This window comes from Gymnoscopelus microlampas, assembly GCF_963454915.1.
Source record: "Gymnoscopelus microlampas genome assembly, chromosome: 1".
In the NCBI taxonomy this organism is placed as follows: Eukaryota; Metazoa; Chordata; class Actinopteri; order Myctophiformes; family Myctophidae; genus Gymnoscopelus; species Gymnoscopelus microlampas.
This window is the reverse complement of record NC_139962.1, coordinates 29,455,848-29,479,729: the sequence shown is the minus strand read 5'-3', so window position 1 is coordinate 29,479,729 and position 23,882 is coordinate 29,455,848.

Sequence of the window (23,882 nt, the reverse complement as noted above, 5' to 3'; positions counted from 1 at the left end):
GGTTATTTTCAACCCAAACGGCTATAGCTTTCCCCTTAGTTGTTTTTGTTTCAGGTTTGTTTTCTTATACGGTAGCACCACTTCTATCTATCAATGTATGCTAATCTATCAGCAACTGTGAAAATCCTGAACAAAATAACATAATGTCAAAGACATCTCCCACAATGCCGTGGCTATATGTGTCTTATTATATGGAGTCGTTGTAAACGACTAGGTATTTTGTGTAGGATAAGGTTTACAGCTATTCTATGGAAGGACAGGACATTCAAAAAATAATATCATTGACTCAAGGTCAATCACACCGTGAGTGAGACCAGATTGTATTGTTCACTGTGCATTTTGTATCACTACTTACAAGCTGTGATGTATTTTAAAGACTTCCTGCTATGGAAAAGTATCACAGAGTGAGTGGACAGGTGTAAGTGAGGAATGTGACTGTTCACGTGTCCGCTGGTGTGGCAGTAAGACCCTCCTCAGTTGGTATAGAAAAACACTTACTGCTAATGCAAATAGCAAGGCAGCATAAATCAGGGGCCACGCGCAGCCGGGGAGAATATCGTGTAATAGTTATTGCGAAATGAAGTGGCATGGGGATCAATATCCCACTATATCTCACTCTGGCGTAATGGTGCAGAGGGAAGCTGTAGGCCAAGGGAGTTGGGTCCCTCCACGCCACCATGGGGCCTATAAATCTGCCTGACCTGCAGCCTGCCAGCACCTTATTAAAGCACACACACAATCAGCAGCAGCCGTCCAAAAATACAAGCTCATGTACTGACCTGGAGTCAGGGGATTGGATACCGTTACCTTCTTTAAGGGCAGGGGTTAAGGGCTGCATGTGGCCCCACCACCGTCTTCTTTACTGCTTAGACAAATGGGCCAGTGTTCGCTCTAACACGGCTTTACTAATATCATTAAAACGTTATGTAATATATCAATAGCAATACTGTGGAGAGTCCCGCAAATCAAGTTATTTTATGTGGTTCATCTTATTTGTGTATTGTATACGTTTATTAAACGTTGTTTTTTGTTATTTACTGATAGTATCTTATTTTTGCTTTTACTGCCTTGCGGTGTATTGTAAACGGCGATATCTAAGCCAAGCTGTCAATAGTTATTACACAATAGTTATTTCATTGTAAAACAAAGGGAGATGGAAATTATATTCAAGGCAGAGAATTTGTGGTTGAAATTTTCCCTCTTGCTAATGTCGTTTATGTATGTTATGCACATCCTGTCTGAATGGTGTCCGCTTCTAGCCCTCAGGTTGTAATAAAACGCCATAACAAACAGCCCACAGCCTGCAGACAGGGGCAAGTGCAAAAGAACAATATAATGATAATGTCTGCCTTTCATTTGCAAGATTATGCAGTCCTTTCCCATTCATACACAAAGGCCTTGTTGCAAGCTAAGTGTGGCCTTGGGCCAGACATTATTGGTCAGTAAGGACGATGTTGACAAAAGGGTATGAAGTGGAATGCTAATAAGCCAATATGCACAATGAGACCAAAGGTTTACTTGTGTTTTCTTAGAGAAAATGTATTGAATATACAATGGGAAACTGTGGATGATCATGCACTAATGACCCTCTTTTCACGTGACTTGCAGGACAACCATAAAGGAGGAGGCTTCGTCTACACACAAACTATTCGACAGCAACAATGCGTGAGTGTTTCTACACATTTTATTTTTCAAGTTTCATTGTGAGTGCTAGGCTTAAAAAAACAGTTCTATACCTATATATTTAATTTCCATACCTTGCTCAGATTCTTTGGTTAGAGAGGGGAAGTGTCAAATAGAGAGTTTCTCATCGTAACGCTGGTTCTGCAGAAAGTCATTACAGTATTGATATAGCTACTGTGTCGACCTGCCATTTGTCATTTCACTATCCTGTCACTCACATGGCCACCTCTGAAAAAAAATGGACAGCGTAACACCGAACTGTACGCTTTTGCAGGGACAACTCTGGTCAAATTCATTGACAGTCATTATTAAATCCTCTGTCACTCCAGTGCATCCTTACTGTGAAATTATTCCAGAGTTGCATGATGCTTTATAGCAATCAATCCAAATGTGTTTTTGCCTAGAGTACTCTATACTGACTGAGTGCAATATTATAGAATATTAAACAGTGTGCATGCTACAAAATAAGGATTCTGGAAGGGCCTTGGCATGTGGAATACATCTGTTGAGAATTTTTGCCTGAAATGCGATTCTTGTTAAAGACAGCTCAGGCAGGATTTTGTAGGACAAACCTTTTTTATCCATAATGTTTATGATTTTTCTAAATGGAATGTGTTTCCTGCTGTTTCAATCAAGTGGATTCAAAGTCAGAAAGACGTATTCAAAACTATAATCATCTTCTGTTCATTTTAACATTTCATTAAACGTCTCAAAGTTCTGCTCAAAGTGATCAGTGGTGTAACTTTAACCACCTAAGCCTTATAAAAAAGACGATCTACAAGCTCACAAGGCGGCGCATTGTGACGCGTTGTGAGCTTGTAGATCAGCCATTTTCGACAAATATTCGCCTGTGTTTGCCGAACGTATACGCCCATTATGACATATCCAGAATAGGCACGCTAAGGTTCATGTGGTGATTAAATGCAGTTAGAGAAGGTTGGCAACTAAATTTAAAGTACATTTATGGTCACAGACGCCATGTACTATTATAATGCGCTCAGTGATGTGATACAACAACAAAACAACACAACAGACACATGGCACCATGTGAGGTCCAGATCATGGCGGTGTATCAAAGAGACGTCTGAACACACATCACGTTACAAACAAACAACATCCACAGATATACCAGGGGATTCACACTCCTTGGATCTGAAGAGCAGATCGTGAACAGACAATATACACTAAAATCATCGCTGTTAATTTGACTCTTGAGAGTGTACAAATGTAATCAATTTGGTTACATACTGTACAGTATGTATACTCTCGATTACAAAATGGTTGGACTAACATTGCGGAATTTAGAACTTTTTACTTATCTTTTCTGTTTTCTTAATAGAAATAAATAGACACATATCCAAACCCTAATCATGTTCCCTCAATTGAATTTAGAAAATAATGTATCCAGGACCTGTAATAATAATAATATATAATAATAATAATAATAGTTTTTTAATTTGTAGGCAATAATGAACATTCAAATGAAATCATTCACACCATTCAGATTATTCGTTATGATACACATTAACTATGTTTCTGAATTTGAAACATAGTGAACTGATGATACACTCTGATGAGTATCTGTATCAGTTAAGTGTACAATAACCTAAATGTAACACTTGTAATTATGAATAAAAAGCATAAGCGAATTGCCCTGACAAACTGTCATATTCATAATTATGTTTGATTAAAGTGTTATAAAGTTGCAGTGACAAGTTCCTCATTGCTGCAGTGTATCTGTGGTACAGATTCATTAACATTAAGTTCAACATTTAAGTAGTTTGTGTCAGAGCCCCACTGGTTTTAATGTGACCCAGAGGTAATTATATAAATACAAGGCTTTGAGGTAATTTGCTGTAATCTAACAAACAGATGTTCGGCCAATCCCTTGTAATTAGCTATCAGAATTGTGCCGTTCTACTAATCAGCATCAATGAAGTGGCTTCATTTCATTTCATTTTAATCTGCTCAAGTGTAGTTTTATGGCTGTGAAGTAGACTTGGAGCAATGGAGCAATGGAAAGGAATTCTTTTGCACTTTCTTGTACACGGACGGACGCACGCACGCACAGGCACAGGCACACGCACACGCACACGCACACGCACACGCACACGCACACGCACACGCACACACAAGCAAGTAGCTGTCTGTAGGATATGCATACAGTAACAGTCCTTTCATTACAATATGCTGTATGTTCATGTTTAGTAAGCGTACCCATGCTACTAGGACAGTTACCCTTACGGGTCCATTTGGTTACATTTTTCGCTCTCAGTTAAATCAGCACTCAGGATTTTGCAGTGGAGCCGCTGAAATTCTCCCTCCACCTGTCTGTCACTGGGCCTGGCATTGAACTTGGAGGGGTCAGCCGTTGTCAAGGGTCAGGGGTTAAAGTGGGAGGAGTCAGACTGGTCTGGCGGTGTAGATTAGGACACAGAGTGGGGGAGGTGGTTCAAGGAGAGGGATGGAGAAGGAGGTGGAGGGGGGGGGGGGGTAGCGGTAGTGTAGGAGGATGTGGTACCTCAGGTGATGCTCTTAATGAGGCCTGACGTGTGTGTGTGGAAGTCCCCCCATGTAAATGGCTTGTGCAGACCGACCTTTGGCCCTCTGCTGTGGGTTATCTGTGACCAGTAGCCGACCCCTCGTCCCCTCCTCAGTGAGTTGACAATAGAGAGAAGTATTGATCAGGTCAAGTTTCCTGGCACAGGGTCAAGAGCGGGACACGCAGCGAGACTGATTGTCCCCCACAGGTACAGTGGTGTCTTCTTCTGCCATGTGGTCACAGTTCACCCCAGGTTTCTAGGCCACCTGTAGACCACGCCCATAAGAGGTGCTATACGCCTGAGGCAGGTGATAGATCTCAGAGTTCTGTAGTACTTTAACTTTATCCGCCGTTTTAATTAGAATTACAATGTGACTTTGTGTAATACAGCACAAGAAATTATATATATATATAAATATATATATATATTATTATTACTGGCTCAGGAAATAGCTGCTTTAAGACTGCACAAATTGCTTAAAATAAAGCTTACGCCTGAGAACTGTGATACCCCCATCCACCCCAAATGCATGCACGCCACACATGCACACACAGATGCACACATGCACGCACGTACAGTACATGCACGCACACACGCGCGCGCACACACATACACACACACACACACACACACACACTTCGCACGCACGCACGCACGCACACACGCACGCGCGCGCGCGCACACATGCCTACTAACCTCCCAACTACTCCCGCTGGGCAAGGGCGGCTGCTCTCCTCTGGACCGAGGCTGGCCGGGCAGCTCCCACATCTGGAGAAACAGAGAAAACACGAGGAAATTCTCTTCCCCACCACTAGTCCTCTCTTGTGCATACATAACCCCTCTTTTTCTTGACCCCCCCCCCCTCTCTCTCCCTCTCTGTTTCTGGGATTCTTTTGGAGTGGACTGTGATAGAACAACATCTGGAGGGAGCAGCAGTTTTCTTTCCTCGTGTTTTTTTGGGGGGAGATTCAGGGCCCCGATAATCCTTCTACCTCCTCATTAAAGAGAGCTGAATAAACACAGGCCTCTTCCAGTTGTTCCTACGAATTTCCTCACCAGGCGTCAGGAGACCCGAGTAGGGGCTACTGGATCAAAGCTGCCGGCAGCCCCATGAGTGCTGGAGGTGCTGCACGTTGGCGGGGTTGGGCCCATTACCTTTCTCCCTGGGAGCCCCGGAGGCTCCTAGGTCACTGGCTGTCAGCTCTGCGGCCCTGGCCACGGAGAGATGAAGAGAGGAGAGGAAAGGAGTGGAGAGGAGACGGGAAGGGAGGGGAGGGGAGGAGAGAGGAAGGGAGCAGAGATGTTCAGAAGGAACGTACACTAGGTGGATTCTTGGATTGTTGTCAGAGCTGCCAAGTTTGACTGGGTGATGAAACCTGGGGTGTGATTGGGTTCACAGTGCTTGTTTCTGTTTCCTTTTCATGTGCAAATATTCGAGAAATTGTTTTCATATACAAGCTGACTTAATATGCATGATATGCAAGAGTACTCCTAACAAGGAAAAATGCTAAAATCGAACATTTATTTTTATTTCAGCAGCAGAGTAAAAGTATAAGCCACAGTTCCTGTGATATTGTTGTTGTGCTGGTTTATGTGTGCTGCATGCGCTGTAATGCACTGACCCTGGTGTGACATTAATTTTCTAATTCCCTGCACTTCCTGGCAATCAACTTAGAGGGGCAGTGGTTCGCTGGAAAAGTTTGTAGTGAAGGCAATTAAAGGCAGAAAGTAAAGCAGTAACAGCCAGAACAACAGCAATAGAGCCAGCAGAAACACTGGAGGATGATGCCCAGTGATATAATTGCTTACTCAATAACTCAGATAGACGACAAAATTGATCAAATTGCATCCCTTGTGCATTGAAGAAAAGGAAAAACTACCAATATTAAATGGCCAATGTAATTAATTTACCAGGCTACTGGTGCTGCACAATGGAATCAGAGCATATACTACATGTGCTCGGAAATAACCCTGGTGTTTGCATTTCTGTGTGTGTGTGTGTGTGTGTGTGTGTGTGTGTGTGTGTGTGTGTGTGTGTGTGTGTGTGTGTGTGTGTGTGTGTGTGTGTGTGTGTGTGTGTGTGTGTGTGTGTGTGTGTGTGTGTGTGTGTACGCGAGCGCGTGTGTGTGTGTGTGTGTGTGTGTGTGTGTGCGCGCATGAATGCGTGCGTGCCTTTGCGCTCACAAACGTGTGTATGTGTGTAGGTGCGCATGCGTGCGCGCATGTGTGTGCTAAGGCCCTGTGGTCGTCATCAGGCTCCCATCAGCCCCTCCATTAGTTACTGAGCCGTGGGTCTGGTCTGGAGTCTACCTGCCCTGAATACTGATGAGTCCAGGAGCAGTGCACAGCCAGGATGCACAATGAAGACTCGTGCACAGACAAACACACACAGCGCACACAGAGGCACGCACAGGCACGCATGCATCACCACAAGAGACCCACGCTACATTATCTGCATTCACACACATTGACACACGCAGAGAATCAAAATAATTACATTTTTACATGATAAAATGACTCAAGTCGTGCTTTGCACGTGCCTAAAATGTGTAAACCCCGAAAAGCATGCAAATCATACACTGTTTATATGAGTGTGTGAGTGGTCAGCTGATACAAGGACACATTTTCTTTGTTGCTAGCCTGTGTGGCTGGACAGCGGCGCATGCCTCTCCGCAGAACACTTCATCTGGTGTGGAGCAGATCATAGCTTACACATTCTAAACTAACGTCACACACAGCAGAGTACACACACCGCCGGCAGCAGAGCACAAAGGCAAATATGGTCCCATACTTCTCTTCTGCTGCTAGAGCTGCAGACACACGTGCCCGTGACAGGAAATATGCAGGCAGTCATTACACAGAGCCAAGCAAACACACAGCCGCAACGCTCGCACTAAATGTTTTCACATGTGCTGCCGCTGTGCAAGGGAGCCATAGACACATACTGTAAATACACACAGAGTACACACACACAAATACTATACTGTATATATGGTTTATATACGGTTTATATACTGTTTACACACACACACACACACACACACACACACACACACACACACACACACACACACACACACACACACACACGCACGTGTGTGTGTATATATATATATATATATATATATATATATATATATATGTATATATACATATATATACATCCTATATATGAGAGAGAATGGAATGATAGAAATGATAGAATCTCATTAATTCCTCATTAAATCTCATTAATTCAAAAATGCTATATTTCTTGAATGAAATAATGTTCTAATGTCTAATTGGTGTATGAGAAAACAGAAAATGTCTACAAATAATTTTCAATTCATTATTCTTTCACACCAGCAGTAATTAAAGATTTTAATAGAATCGTTTTGGAAAGAAACTTCTCAGATCAAAACAATTCTTACAAAAAACTAAAAGAATATGATGTATGAGGTATACAATATGGCAACTCATGTACACAGTGCTAATTTTGTAGCATGTAGACTCGAGTATACATTGTGTAGCATGCAATCAGAGTTAATGTATTAATTTCTAACTCCAAGAGTGTACAAATGTAACCAAATGGACCCGTACGGGTCCATTTGGTTACATTTGTACACTCTCAGAGTTGAATTAACACTGAGGATTTTTCGGTGTTGTACCCAGAATGACAGTGTTGTCATGACGGGATGAGTGGAATGGGAGGTGGGGGAAGGGACTGTCCAGGTTGAGTTCAAGGCCATGAACAGGTGCAGTGACTTTGGAGCTCTACCGTGAGACGGGGGAGGGGAGAGGGGGCATGATGGCCACTGTGTGTCCCACCGGCAAACGCAATGGGACCCTTGGGAGACATGGGTCAGGAGGCCTCCCTCCAGCCCCCATGCATTACTGTGCCATTTAAAGCCACCCAGCATCTATTTCCTCCAATAAAAACTAATAACCTTTTCTGTCGGAAATCACAGCCCAAGCTCTTGAGTGCTGGAGCTGAGGCCTCGCTGGATGGGTTGTAATTGCGGTCCGGTAGTCCCCCTTTAGTTTATTTTTTGCAGTGTTTTGGATTCGTGTTTTTTTTTTCTCTGTTCTTTTTTTGTTTTTTTTTCTCTGTCCACGCAGTCCTCTGCGCTTTGCGGCTGATTGCCTGCACTACCCGGCCCCACACTCCGTAATCAGACAGGAGCTGCAGAAAGGGGCCAAAACGGCAACTCAAGGACCTTTTATAATTGGGAGGGATTTGGAGGGCAGTTGGACTTTACATTTAGTGTCAGAGCGGGTTGCGGTGGTGGTGGTCACGCTGGTCCAAGGGGCCAAGGGTAGCAAAGCCCCTCCAGTGCCGTCAAATACCTGGGTCTCTGAGGCGGTTATGAATAGGTGTCCACTCCACTGATGTCCGTTTATTGTTGGGAGACATGTGGGTTATGTTTTGAAACCAACTAAAATAGGTCACCCATGGAAGCATTGCAAGGAGGACCCCAGAACGATTTGCTCGTCAGTGTTGAGTTGTATGAAAGATGTATAGCGGTTTGTGGTCTGGGCGTGAATGCTACACATTAAAATGTAGTCAAATCCACAGTGTAATTTAACTGTGACAGATGCAGAAATGTAACCAAATGGACCCGTAAGGGTCATTTGTACATTCTCTGAGTTGCAAATGGATAAATTACATAGGGGATTTTTCTTCTGCTCCTCAGTAATACTGAGTGTCTACGTTAGCGTTGACATGAAATTGAAGAACTGCTTGTTCAGATTTGTATCTTTATTTGTTGCAGCATAATATGAGAGATGTAATTCATGGATGTTTAATGTTGTTTGCAGAGCAAATTGTGATAAACAAAGTTTTAGATAGTGTGCAGCTTCTCCTCTCCTCTCTGTGTTTGGCAAACGTATTAACGCTCAGTCGCAAATGTTACTTCTCAGTCTGACATTTTGTAATCTCTCAGGTCATTTTCTCTATTACAATGTTTTTTGGAGGACGGTTTGATAAAGCTTTCAAGCCAGTAATTAATCTATTGCATGTTTCACTGGGGGAAGAGAGATTAAACTGGTAACATAATACACTACAGCTATAGCTTTGATGTCTGATAATTAGCAAAGGAAAACCTTAACAGTTTTTAGCGGTGCCAGCCGCTCTACTCTTGACTATGTCCGTCCGTATGTCCGTTTGTCCGTTTGTCCGTTTGTCCGTTTGTCCGTTATGTCCGTTTGAGCACGGGCTTTACACAGCTATAACTCCAGTTCGCAGCATGCCAGCAAGTCCAAATTTGGTATGTGGACTTACACCACCAATTGGGACGAGCATTGATTGCTGAAGCCCCGCCCAGCCCTATTATAGCGCCACCAGGAGGCCACTGGCTTTAAACAGCGCTTTACACAGCTATAACTCCAGTTCGCATGCCAGCAAGTCCAAATTTGGTATGTGGACTTACACCACCAATTGGGACGAGCATTGATTGCTGAAGCCCCGCCCCGCCCTATTATAGCGCCACCAGGAGGCCACTGGCTTTAAACAGCGCTTTACACAGCTATAACTCCAGTTCGCAGCATGCCAGCAAGTCCAAATTTGGTATGTGGACTTAGACCACCAATAGGGACGAGCATTGATTGCTGAAGCCCCGCCCGCCCTATTATAGCGCCACCAGGAGGCCACTGGCTTTAAACAGCTATAACTCCAGTTTGCAGCATATGCCACCAAGTCCAACTAATACCACCAATAGGGACCAACTGTAATTACATAAGCCCCGCCCCCTCTGTCTTCCCATTGGCTGGGCTTTAAACAGCCATAACTCCACTTCACAGCATGCTACTGAGTACAAATTTGGTACGTGGACTCAGACCACCAATAGGGACGAACTGAATGACTGTAATGTAATGTAATGTAATGTAGTAAGCCCCGCCCCCTCTGTCTTCCTATTGGCTGGGCTTTAAACAGCCATAAGTCCACTTTGCAGCATGCTACCAAATACACATTTACCACGTGAACTTAGACCACCAATAGGGACAAGCTTTAATTGCTGAAGCCCCGCCCCCTCTGTATTGTCATTGGCTGGGCTACAAACAGCCATAACTCCAGTTAGCAGCATGCCACCCAGTCCGAATTTGGTTTGTGGCCTTACACCACCAATAGGGACCACCAATAGGGACGAGCATTAATTGCTGAAGCCCCGCCCCGCCCTATTATAGCGCCACCAGGAGGCCACTCATCAAAGGCACCGCTTCCTTCACACAGGGTGCGATTTTTATATACTGCACATGTGGTTAAGAATGCATTCTCCTGGACTTTAGTATCCTCACTTTTACCACTGAATTGGTTAGCTTGGAGCTACGTTCTACAGTTCTTTTCATTGAAATACTGTGTAAAATTCCTTTAACCACTTTAACCATTTATACTTTTCATGTGTCAATCTACAAACTCACAAGTTGGGAGCTTATACTGTGTATGTGTATATCTGCTATTTTTTAACCTGTAATGACATGCCCAAAATAGGTACTCCAGGTTGAAAGTGGCTAATTTCAACACATTTCTGTTCAAGATTTTTTTTTAATCTTTAATACAAACTCCACTATTTCTTATGAAGAATATGAAATTAACATGGTCTTACATTTTAACATGATGATTTGTTACAGTATAACTGAACTATAACATGTCTGGCTTGGATCCTCTCATACCAAATGCGTGTTCTTCAAAAGACACACACGTTTACCTTCCTCTTCTTCATTCTCGCCTTGCTATTCTTCATCTCTCACTGTTTTGCATTTGAAGTAATAGAAATCCAAAAGCTCCCCATTACAGATCCACTTAGACGGTTGATTAGTCCTTAATACCTGCAGTAATGATTTAAATGAAGAGTATCCTGATATGAAAACGAGGGGAGATAAGCGTGGGGGGGGGGGGGGTTTGGGAGTGAAAGGAGGGTAAAACCAGGGGTTCAGGCTAGTGTGGAAACAAGAACTCCAGGGGTCTAATAAATTGGCCCGATTTTTAATTGGGTGTGGAGAGAGGTGTGCTTGGAGAGGCCCAGCTGGGTACTAATTGAAGAGAGCCATAACTACCCTAGGGGTGACTGTCATTGCCTTTGGGTCGCTCCACACACCTCGCCACAGACAGCGTGCCTCCTCTGCTGCAGAGAGCCACTGTCCCCCGGGGCAGGGGGGCCACAGCCTGGCCCTGATCACTCACAGTGGACATCTCAATGCAAACAAACGGCCCCCAGTGCAACACACAACAGACATTGCTGTCCGTCCACAATTCACAGCACATGGGGGCGGGGAGGGGCTCTGCTTTAGTCACGATCTGAGGCCTTTAATCTCTTTAAAGTAAAAAATGGGGGGCTTATTAAGTACTTGTGAGCATTAATAAATAGGGTGCCTTCAAAGCCTGGGCAAACTTTAGTTTACAGTGGCCGATCAAAGGCTTTCTTTGTTTGCACTTAAACTAATCGTATCTAATATAATCTACATCTTCTCCCTTCTTGTAGTACAGCTTGTCTTGTCATGAACATCTACTACAGTAGATCGGTGTGTGTGTGTGTGTGTGTGTGTGTGTGTGTGTGTGTGTGTGTGTGTGTGTGTATATGTATGTGTATATATATATACATACATATATCTATACATGTATCTATACACACACACACACACACGCACACGCACACAAACACACATATATATATATATTCACACACATTATCTGGGTGGGAGTATCTTTGGGGGGGGGTTATTTCAATATTCCCTCAAAAGTCTGCCCAAAACATTTTCAAAAATCTCCAAAATAATTTGTCTAATAGGGCTTAAAAGTGGTTTAAACAATGCATTACGAAGACCTCTCCTGTAGTGAGCGAGTGACATAGTTGCTCATCCATATATGCTACATAGAAAGATTTGAAAGAGCTATGTTTTATGTATAACTACTGTTGCAAAGTGGCACATGTTTACCATTTATAAACCAGAAGATAGCACTAACCTACAATATTATTAGAATTCACTACCCCTCTGATGAACACTCAAGAAAATGCCCCATTAGTTCAGGATGCTTGTACACTGGCCTTTAGGCAACTTGTTTCATAATAAGTGTGAAGATGTAAGAGTAAAGCATTTAATTTACACAGTGGCTGGCCTTTTAATTAAATGGGAAAACATGTGAAAACATGTATACTATGTATTAGTTCATTGTTGATTAATATCCAGAAATGAATGATGACCTGAAAATAATTAGTAGTTAAAAGAAGTATATACGTGTGTGAGTGTGTGTGTGTGTGTGTGTGTGTGTGTGTGTGTGTGTGTGTGTGTGTGTGTGTGTGTGTGTGTGTGTGTGTGTGTGTGTGTGTGTGTGTGTGTGTGTGTGTGTGTATGTGTGTGTGTGTATGTATGTATGTATGTATGTATGTATGTATGTATATATATATATATATATATATATATATATATATATATATATATATATACACACACACACTATATTATTTTAAAGATCCTCAGAGGCATCATGGTAGGAAAAAAAACAACTACAAGGAAATGCCCAGTTGGAAGGCTTTTAGTGATCTAGGATCAGATAAAAGATAATAAAAACAAAGAATGCATTCATATCAGAGGCTCAGATTAGGGTTGAGATTGGTTTTGGGCGCCTGTACTGTACACATAGCAAGGACAGTTGATATGCAAGCTGTGCGTGTGCGTGTGTGTGTGTGTGTGTGTGTGTGTGTGTGTGTGTGTGTGTGTGTGTGTGTGTGTGTGTGTGTGTGTGTGTGTGTGTGTGTGTGTGTGTGTGTGTGTGTGTCTGTGTGCACGTGTGTGCATGTGCATAGTGCACATGTATATGTTGAGCAAGTGTGTGAGAGAGGGTCAAGTCCTCTATTCTTAACCTTTCAACCTGGTGTCCCTATTGGGCACATCATTATAAGTGAAAATAAAAAGAATACAATCAAAAGGCTTAAGTGGTTAAGTAGTTACCTGTGAACAAACAGTTAGCGCCTATAGCCTAGTGTGATCTGGCCTGGCCTGGCCTTGAGATTTGGAATAAAGCTGTTGAGACGATGAAACTGCCAGATGAGATGTTAGGGAAGTCAGTAGTCAGGTTCCCAAAGCTGTTCCCCAGCTGTCCAACGTGGGCTGTGGACCGCCTCTTACCACCAAAACCCAAACTAACTTCCTCCACCGATAAAGTCGGAAGGGGGCGGGACAGAGGCAGTGGTGGATAAAGTACAATTAGCAATACGACAATGTAGAAATACATTGTTTACAAGTAAACGTCCTGTATTCAAAATCTTAAAAGTACAAAAATATTGGCATTGTAGGAGCCATTACTATGGTGACATATTATTTGTCAGTGTATATATATAGGGTCACAGGTGCAGTAATTGACAGACAGGTAGTGGGGAGCCAAACCACCAGCAGACAGAGACAGGCAGAACCACAGAAGAACAGAGAATCACTACAGAAACCACACTGGAATTATGACTGGCATGTTCATGCATACTTCAACTTCAATAAATACAACTAAAAATGTCAATATCGACTGGACATCCATCTGTGTGTGTCTACTCTGCGTTGGATCACTCACTTACCCTACTTGTAAAGTAACGTGTAAGAGAAGATGGAAATTGCCGTTACGGCCATTAAAATATGCTTGCAGTACCAAAATACGATTTACAAGCTCACAAAGCATCGCATTGTGATGCATTGTGAGCTTGTAGATTGACTATTTTTGAATATCCGAAGTATAACATAGGGCTTAATGTATGTGGTTTATGTATGTTTTGCAATAATACTCTAAATCTGAAAGTAAGTAGTAACTAAAGCTGACAAGTAATTGTAAAGCAAAATATTTGCCTCTGAGATGGCGGGGTGTTAGCATGACACTCAGCCTGAATTTTCATTTCTTTTCACTCCATTATTCAGTCTGAAAGGCCTCTCAATGCAGCCGATTTCTGAGATGGGGGCGTGGCCAAAGTTTTTTTTTTCAAAGACTCTTTGGCGATTGGTTCATACTGGATTATTATTATTTCGTCGTACAGATTTTCAACCGAGAAACACCCGCCTTCGACAGCGTCACCAGACCCTGAATGCGAGGCAAACGATTCAGGGGGTGGAGCCAGGCTAGCGGGGTGTAGAAGTATAAAGTATCGAAAAATGGAAACACTCAAGTAGAGTAAAAGTACCTCAAAATTAGTAAGTACGGTACTTGAGTAAATGTACTCTGTCTACCACTGGGGGCAGGACAGAGGCCCATAAATAAACAGTCATCTGCACAGGCAAAATTACAAAACATCCAACAGCGATTCACTTCTTAAATTGCTCCAAGTGAAAAGTGGCCAGCTGTTGTAATGAGGCCTGGGCTGATTGTAATTGATCATCCAGAACTTGTAATCATGGATGTCACAGGCTGGAATTTAAGTGCTGGAGCACTTTGAGTGTTACAGTGAAAGTAATCTGTGTACATGTCACACCACAGCCCCTGTCATTTAATTGCGCCAGTCAAAATCCTGAGTGTTACTTTAACTCTGCCATGTCTAATAATGGACCCTTAAGGATACAGGCGGGGTGTGTGTGTGTGTGTGTGTGTGTGTGTGTGTGTGTGTGTGTGTGTGTGTGTGTGTGTGTGTGTGTGTGTGTGTGTGTGTGTGTGTGTGTGTGTGTGTGTGTGTGTGTGTGTGTGTGTGCGTGCGTGCGTGCGCGCGATTTGATGTTCTGACATGAGAATCTGATGATTAAGAGTCTGTGTCTCTGAGAAATCTGCCCCTAGTTTGGCATCCATACTTTCAAAGAAAATATTTCTTGTAATCTAAAACTGATATTGCAGTGTGATTCATCAAACCTATTGCTAACCTACAAAAGCCTAATATTTTTATTCCACCTCGCTTACTGTATTTTATTGTGTGGTAGGGCTTGGCAAGACTTTGACATCATAACATAGCCTGCAGCTTTGGATACTAGTGTCTTATAAAAAATAAAAAAAAATAACTTGAAAATCCATTGCTTTATTGTAATCCAATGTTGCTTGGGCTTTGCCTCTATTTGAAAAAAACCCAAAATGGTGCATGTAACAATGCAAATGAATAAAATTGCTCATATCATGAATGTGTTTCATGTACTGTATGAAAACAACATGGATATGACCACTTGTTGGTGTCTCAGTAGATTATATATTTTTTTTAATGTAATGTCTGCATTGCATTGTAATCAATATGAAGGGAACTCTGAATTGGTCAAGTTCACAAAGTCCACTTTTGTGTGTCAATCCAAGCATCACCGTCTTGCATCATGAGTTTAAATTGGGCTTCAGAGCATGTGTTAGTTAATAGATTAACCTTTTCCGCCAGCATTTTCTCTATGTATTCCTGTTTTTGTGTTTCCACTGTATTAGCCTACTGTATGTTTGTGTGCACACTTCCTTAATTGCATTAAGAGGATGACGCACTTTCTTACTCTGTTGAAGCTCACTTTAATTGCCTCTGAATGGTGTGCTGGAGAAGCAGGGCCCGACAGCACAATGTGGACATGCAATTAGCTATCTTTCATAAGACACTCCGGGGAAAGAAAGAGAGGGCTCCAATTCATAAAGGAATTTCACGCACAAGGCAACAAAATGCTATTTTGTGTGGCTACTGTGGTGGCATGGTGATGGAATGGCATTTCATTCATTAAAGAGTCACACATCCAGAGAAGCAAGACAGAGCTCCAGTCACAGAGAGAGAGAGAGAGAGAGAGAGAGAGAGAGAGAGAGAGAGAGAGAGAGAGAGAGAGGGTCTGTGATAAAAGGAAAAATGGAAAATGGTGGGAGATGCAAAGATATAGGTGAGCAGCGACAAAGAAAGAAATATGAGATGAGAGGAGAGAAAGATGGAGAAAGGGGGAAAGCGTTAGAGAGATAGGGATGGGGTAAAAAAAAGAGAGTGATGGTGAAAGATAGAGAAAGAGAAAGAGAGATTGATAGCAGTAGAGACAGAATGATGTGTCTTATTTTAAGCTCAGTTCAGAGAGTCTGCCCTGGTCCAATGACAGAACAGCTATGGGACGGCAGCCTGCTGGTTATGATGCTGCATTTTTAATTTTTAGACACCCAAGTCACACATTTAACCATTAAGCCCAATTTTCTAATTCTATATTTTACACTGTGTATTTGTCCCCAAGATTTTTCAAAAAACAATGCATTACGGTTCCAGAACTAAGTTACTGCAACAGAGTAGCAGGTTATTTAAGGAGTAGTGATGTCATAGCTGTTGAGACAGAGTGTTGTAAAAACAATATGTCCTGTGACTGTTCCGTCTCTTCCCTTGATTAAGTCTCCTTAATCAAAGCAGGCACAATGTGACTACAAAAGATGACCCCATTTGATTTCTTTTCGGTGTAGAGTTCTCACATGCCACTGTTGATGAGTGTAATGGATCATCTGTCCATAAAACCCATATACTCTATAAGCATTCATTTATTTGTATATATATATATATATATTTATTTATTTTTTCAGGTATGCCTTTGTCTGACGTATATCGGCAATAATAACATAAGTACCTCTTAAAATGTGATATTAGTTTACGATCCCTTATCTAGATTAGGAAGGGCTGCACATGCATTTTTCATGTGTGTAAATTTATACGTTTAAAGCTTAAAGTAAATGACATCATACATTAGGTTAATGGCTTTTTTTTGTGACACATTGTATCAGAGGCTGGGGATACAATGTCTTTAGGTATAGCTGCAACAGTACTGGTCTGTACCTCCTCCGTCTGCCCCTCCCCTCCCTCTGCTTTCTCCTCGCACTCATTTTTCTATGCTGTTTTCCCCTTCCTGCTCTTCCATATTTCCTTACCCCACCCCCGCCATCTTAGCCAGTCTTACTCGCTCACTCGCTGCCTCTGCCTTTCTTTCTCCCTCTCTCTGTTTTTCTTACCCCCCCCCCCACCCCTCTCTCTCTCTCTCTCTCTCTCTCTCTCTCTCTCTCTCTCTCTCTCTCTCTCTCTCTCTCCATTCTCCCTATCCCTCCCTCCTCTCTTTATCATTTAATAGTGGACCTCAGAGTGGTTGCCATGTCGACCAGCCAGCATATTACTATGGCAACCAGTCTGAGCGAGACGAGGCAGCTGATTAGGGAGAGATGTCTAGTGCAGCCTGGCCAGTGGATGGGTGGGGAGGGAGAGAGAGGGGGGAGAGGGGATCGGGGTGCTGCTAGGGGGGTATGTATTATAGGTCTGGACGTGTGTGTGTGTGTGTGTGTGTGTGTGTGTGTGTGTGTGTGTGTGTGTGTGTGTGTGTGTGTGTGTGTGTGTGTGTGTGTGTGTGTATGTGTGCGTGTGCATCTATGATTATATGTGTGAGCGAACGCACATGCGTGTTCACGCGTGTCTATACAGAGGCGTCCATGTGCCTAAAAAAGACAAATCCCATGAAGCCCGATACCTTACACTTTTATCACACTGTGTTGTGTTGTGTTGTTCATGGCATGGTCCAGCCCAGATGTGTCTGGCGGTGTTGATGCTTCAGGACAGAAATGACAATCTGTTTACAGGTCAGCATGCCATGGTTACAAAAAAGAAAAAAGAAGGGAATATATATACCGTCGTATAAATATATATATATATATATATATATATATATATATATATATATATATATATATATATATATATATATATATATATATATATACACTCCGTCTGTGATTACATATATGAACGACTCCTCCGGCTGCGGGAAAATTGCAGTAAACTCCCAAAGAGGTTGTTATGAAAATGCAATATACCTTTTCCTTGTGCAATATACAGAAACAGCCATTATCCACCTGTACACTGCGGAAAGAACATGGTTTTATGATATGGGGAGTGTTTGTATGGGCAGACCAGAACATGGCTGCACTTGATACTGCTATTATATTGGGTCTGCAGCATGTCTAGTCATACTGTTATGACATGTTAGGGACGGAGAAGAAGCCAGAGCTTCTAAAGTGCTGCCCCCTCCTCTGAGAACACTAATGAACGCTGCAGAGCACGCCTCAGACCTCCCAGAACCATCACAGAAACTAATTACAAGATCCAATTAAAGAGGGCAAGAAAAAAGAAGGGAAGAGAGAGAGAGAGAGAGAGAGAGAGAGAGAGAGAGAGAGAGAGAGAGAGAGAGAGAGAGAGAGAGAAGTGGGTGAGGGGGGTAAGAGGGGATGGGTTGGGGTGGGGGTGGGGTGGATCTGTCCCTTTACCACTGACCTATCCAAGCCGTCAGGACAGTAATTACAGCTTATTTATTATTCATTCCGGAGCTTTTTAACAGGATCCAAATGGTAGGTGTTGGAGGCATATTCTCAGAGCCTAAACATCTTATATGTGGAGACCCTCAAGGAAGCGTCCTGGGTCCTTCACTGTTTTTATTAATCATGTCCTTTATTTTTATATGCAGATTATCCATCCCTATTAATATCAGGAAAGTGTATAATAGTTAAAACATGACTTGTAAGTTGTTAGTTATGTTACAGTAAGTTATCTTTACAAATCTGATTGTATTTCATTTGGATCAAGGTATAAATGAGACTTTTTTTCTGTGGAGTGCCATGGGATATAGTTAAAAGAAAAATATTCCGTTATGGGCTACCACATTTTTTGCAAGAATATCAAAGTTCCTGGTTAAAGAGACCATGAGGACATTAGCTACATCATTAGTTCAATGTCACATTGATTACACTTGCACTGGTTGGTACAACGGTATTCCAAAAAGAACAGAGCAGCAGTGGCTTAGTAGGTAGAGCGACCGCCTGGGAACCAGAAGGTCTCGGTTCGATCCCCGGCTCTGGCTCCCGTTGAGCAGATTTGTGCCTTGCATGGTTACCTCTGACCATTTTACAAAAGACAAGCTCCAAAAAGCACAAACAAACTAATGAGGTTAGTCCTTACGCCTATCCCAAGAGTACACACCATTTTAAAGAGTTGATTTAGCTTCCTGTTGATTTTAGAATTTTGCTGTTTAACCTATCATGGTTTATATAATTTGACATGGTATTTTTCCAAATTGTATTTCTGTATATTTTCTTTTTATTAGAAACTTCCATAACGTGAATACGAGGGCTAGTGTGTAGGCTACTTCCCATTTTAAGAACCAGGTAAGGGAGAAGTAGGCCCACAATTATTTACTCACGTGGTGAAGAGTGGAATAAAATCCCAAATCAAATTATATTTGTTCATATTAGTAGTTTTATGAAACATTGATTTGAAAAACTCACTTCTAAATAAAATATCAGAGAATGCATACATACGTTTTTATAATGTGTAAACCTTGGAATATACTGTATGTTGATTGTATTATGTGCTAGGAATAGCTTACACGCTACACCCTATTCCTGCCTGCCTTCCAGCCATGTCTACAGGACCGCAATGGAACACTATATGCATATATGTGTATTGCATTTTATAAAATGGAATCAATCAATCAATCTATCAATCAATCAATCAATCAATCAAATAAGAGCCTAACATTTCATTAACAATAAGGACAGGGGGGCTGTACAAACTACAGACTTACTAATTGCCCTGCTCAGGGATTAAACGACTGGAAAAATATTGTTATTTACTTATTCATATCATAAGAGTACAGCAATGCACTTCCTGGAAAATCAGTGTAAACGGCTCTCTCAGGGGATGTCCCTGGTGGTCATAATCCTCTACCAAACTAGGATGTCATGCATTCCTTAACGAGTAGGGTTTCGTCTGTAATATCGGGCAGGGGGGGCTTAATGACTCCTTTTTATTGTTTTTATTGTGACTGGGGCTTGTTAGAATGAGCTGTGAGTTCACTACTTTCACAACAGATCTTTAAGTCTGGCTTTGAGCACGCTATAATACTTGAATAGATAACTGAGACCATAATTCTTGAGCACATTCCTTAGATAATATGTCTTTCTTCCATGTCTTGTAGCGGATTATTCGTTCGTGTAGCCTGTCTGAATGCATACATAGTAAATTCATCAGTGTTAATTTATCCATCCATTTTAAGTCTTTTTGTGCACTGAGAGTTAGATTTCACAGCGTACAGTCCGCATTGTCCTTTCCTCCCTGTCGTTCCTTCATCCCCTCTCTCCACCCTCCTTCCCCCCAAGCTGAACTCTGAGGCACCTCATAAAGGGCTCCAGACCCTGGCCTCATTGGCTCTGGTGGAGGTGAAGAATATCACACAATCATGAAGTGGATATGGCATTACACTCATCAGAAATTATAGATGAGTTTTTACTGTGTGCCAGCCAGCCAGCAGGCCTGCAAGACATTGGTCCATGGAGCTATAGGTTTGCGTGCTGAAATTAACTTACTGTCGGAGGGGCCATCGCAGTCGCTAAATCCGACAGGCCTCTGATTGGACCCGGCTTCTATCTGGAGAAATTGTAGAGTTATATATATAAAAAAACGTGTATCTTTATTATGCTAGCGTATATTGAGCGTTTTCCTCTGAAGCCGTTGTCCTGGCAACTGCCACCATCTTACCTTGGCTCAAGCAGATCAGAGGCTGGCAGTGATATCAAAGTTGGCATAGAGGTTTTATTTAACCCCTGGACAAGTTATCCTTCAGTAATGAGATGGTGTTTTATCTGGCCATAACGTACTGAATAGAAACATTTTCTGGCCTGCTATCATTAAAGTGGAAAATGATTACATCGATAGCATCAGAATTGATAGTATCGCAGTCATTTGGTAATAAATCCAAACATGGACTCGATCCAGTGAAGTTTACTGAACGGTCAAGCATAATAATAAAAGTACATATTCATGAAAATCGTTGTTGAGTGTTGGTGTGTTTGAATTCATAGAGCTGAAGACATTTTATCAAATAGAAACAAGTTTTCTTTGTAGTCCTCTGTCATTTACCTGCCAGACGGCAAGAATATCATTTTTTTTTATCACATGGTTGTTCTCTTAAGCCACATGGCTCCCCCATTATGCCATGAGCTGTGTCCATTATGCTACTATGCTGAGAACGAAGGAAGACAAAAGACATAGTGAAATGGCAACCAGTGATTGGTCTTCCAGTCTATCCATTTACATTCTTGTACTCCGCCATGCCACTCAAGAACACCAAAGACTCTGAGCCGACATGCAAGCAAGTAATGTAGAATACGGCAGAAATATGAGCCTCATTGTCTGTCGTACAGCCTGACGCTCCATTACACTGCTCTGCACTGCACTTTACTTTCTCTTCTCTCTTGATGCCTTTGTCCTTGGCTCTCAAAGTGGCATCGCTAATATGCCTTTATTGGATGACTCAAACAGTGACTGACAGTTAAAATAGACAGCATAAATTAATAGTCATGATTTTAATGTATATATAAAATAAAAAGTGAGTGACTGATTGGACATAGCTAATTCGGTTTTCCACCTTAAGAATATATCACCAGAGGAAATGAATGTAGTGTATACATGGTACATGAGCATGTTTCTGTGGTATATGTTATATTTCACGTGAGGAGTGTGCACATTCGGCACACATACTAAACCCCACACATGCAATCGCACGCATGGATGCACGTATGCACAAACGCTTGCACACGCACACACAAAAAGGGAGAGAGGCGCATGGCTGTTGACCTTGCAGATGTAAAAGCAGGCGATAGCAGCCCAGTGACCCATGCAGGCCAGGGGATTTGAAGTCATGGGGCTGGAAAGACACTTCTCTGCCCTTCCTCCTCTAGCCCTCCTCCCCGGTGGGCTGGGAGGTGGGCTGGAAGACCGATATGACACTTGTCCTCGGATGATTCATAATCTTTTTTCGGTTACATGATTGCCATCCCTTGATTTTGGCCATCAGGTCAGCTTCCACGCAGGGGTCTATAACTATAGTTACTGGGACTTGGAGTTAAATTAACAACTTATTAAAACCCCTCTGAAATTAAGCTGTTACACACTGCCATCACATGTGAGCAGAGCAGGCAAACTGTACATACTGCTAATTCCTGAGTGTTAATTTAGCTGAGAAAGTGTAAAGATGGATCCGTAATTAACACTTTTGTGGTGATTTAGCAGCATAGGATGGCCCACACTTGGATTTATTTGTGTGATCACAACACAGTACACAAACCAACTGTCTCTTTCTTTGTTAACACACGTACACACGTACACACGTACACACACACACACACACACACACACACACACACACACACACACACACACACACACACACACACACACACACACACACACACACACACACACACACACATACATACACACTCACGGACAGAACGACCACATCGCTCCACCTCAGGGCGGAGGGGCAGTGCCTGAGCGATGTCTCCCCAGGGGCCTGATATTTTATAGTTTGTGTCCATCAGTGCTGTAGCCCCGGGCGCTGGGGTTGACAGTAAGTGCTCTCAACACCGGTGACACTGATTCATCTGAACCATGACACAGATGAGAGAGAAGAAGCAGGGGGGGACAGTGTCAGGGAGGGACCGTGGTGGCACCAGGTAGTAGGAAGGAAACACAACAACAACTACAGCGTATTGGAGGCAGGTCTGAACAGGTCAGTCTGTGTAGGTGCCTTGTACACCAGTGCTTCTCAAAGTGGGGTCCAGGGACCCCCAGGGGTCCTTGGGGGGGTTCCCAGCTAAATGTGTTAGTATAGCATCAAAATCTGCAAAAACGCGTTATGAGCTTGTAGATCTGCTAGTTAAAAAAAATCGTAAAAGAATTAGAAAAAAATTGTATATTTTTAACACAAATCTTGAATGGGGTCCCTGGCACAAAATATGTTCTGATCCTTGACATGAAGAGGTTTGAGAACCACTGTTGCACTCAGTAAAATCCTTAAAGTAATTGAACTCCAAAGAGCGTACAAATAATGGAACCAAATGGACCTGTAATGGTTCTGAGTTAAATTAACACTGAGGATGTCACTGTGAAGGTATGAGATACTGAGCTGTGCTAACATGCTATGATGATGATATGATGCTGTTCTAGAGTGGTCTAGAGCGGGCTAGACTAGGGAGTCGGGCTTTGAGAAGGGGACCCCAATCTAACATGGCATTTCAATCCCCCCCCCCCCCCCCCCCCCCTCTTCATGGCTGTGCAGTGCGCTGCTGCACCTCTTCTACATATATATAGGGAGGACTCTGAACCCCAGCCTTCTGGATGCGCATACTAAGCAATCAATGTGTCACCTCTTCTCCACAGTCCTATTTTTTTTTCATACGGAGGCCATGCTCATTTTTTCTTGTCAGCAGAAGGTAATTTGCTGTATTGTGATTCAGTCCGAAAGCATGGTGACGGGGTGTCTGATAGGTCGACCCCCCCCCCCCCCCCCCCTCTCTCCCTCTCCCTCATAGTCCCCCCTTGTGTGACACGCAGTATGGAGGGACCAAGAGAAGCAACCCCAGAGCCCCCCCCCATTTTATCCACACCCAACCGCACCCCCACACCTCTGTCCCCTCTCTCCCCACACCAAGCCCAACCTTGCTGCATCTGAGGCGGGCTGCTAAATTAGATAAGCGAAGCTGTGGCGCAGCGCCCCTGATTAATAAAAGATGCAGCGCTCCCTGGGGAGTGCCCTTCTGAGGGCCGGGCACAATCCAGACCCAGACAATGGAGTTTGCTCTCCCACAATGGACAGGAAATGGAAAGAACAAACCAATCATGGAAATATAACATTTAAAGGGACCTACAGTACACTGTGGCCCTCTGTAACACCTTGTATGCGTCACAAGAGAATACCTTC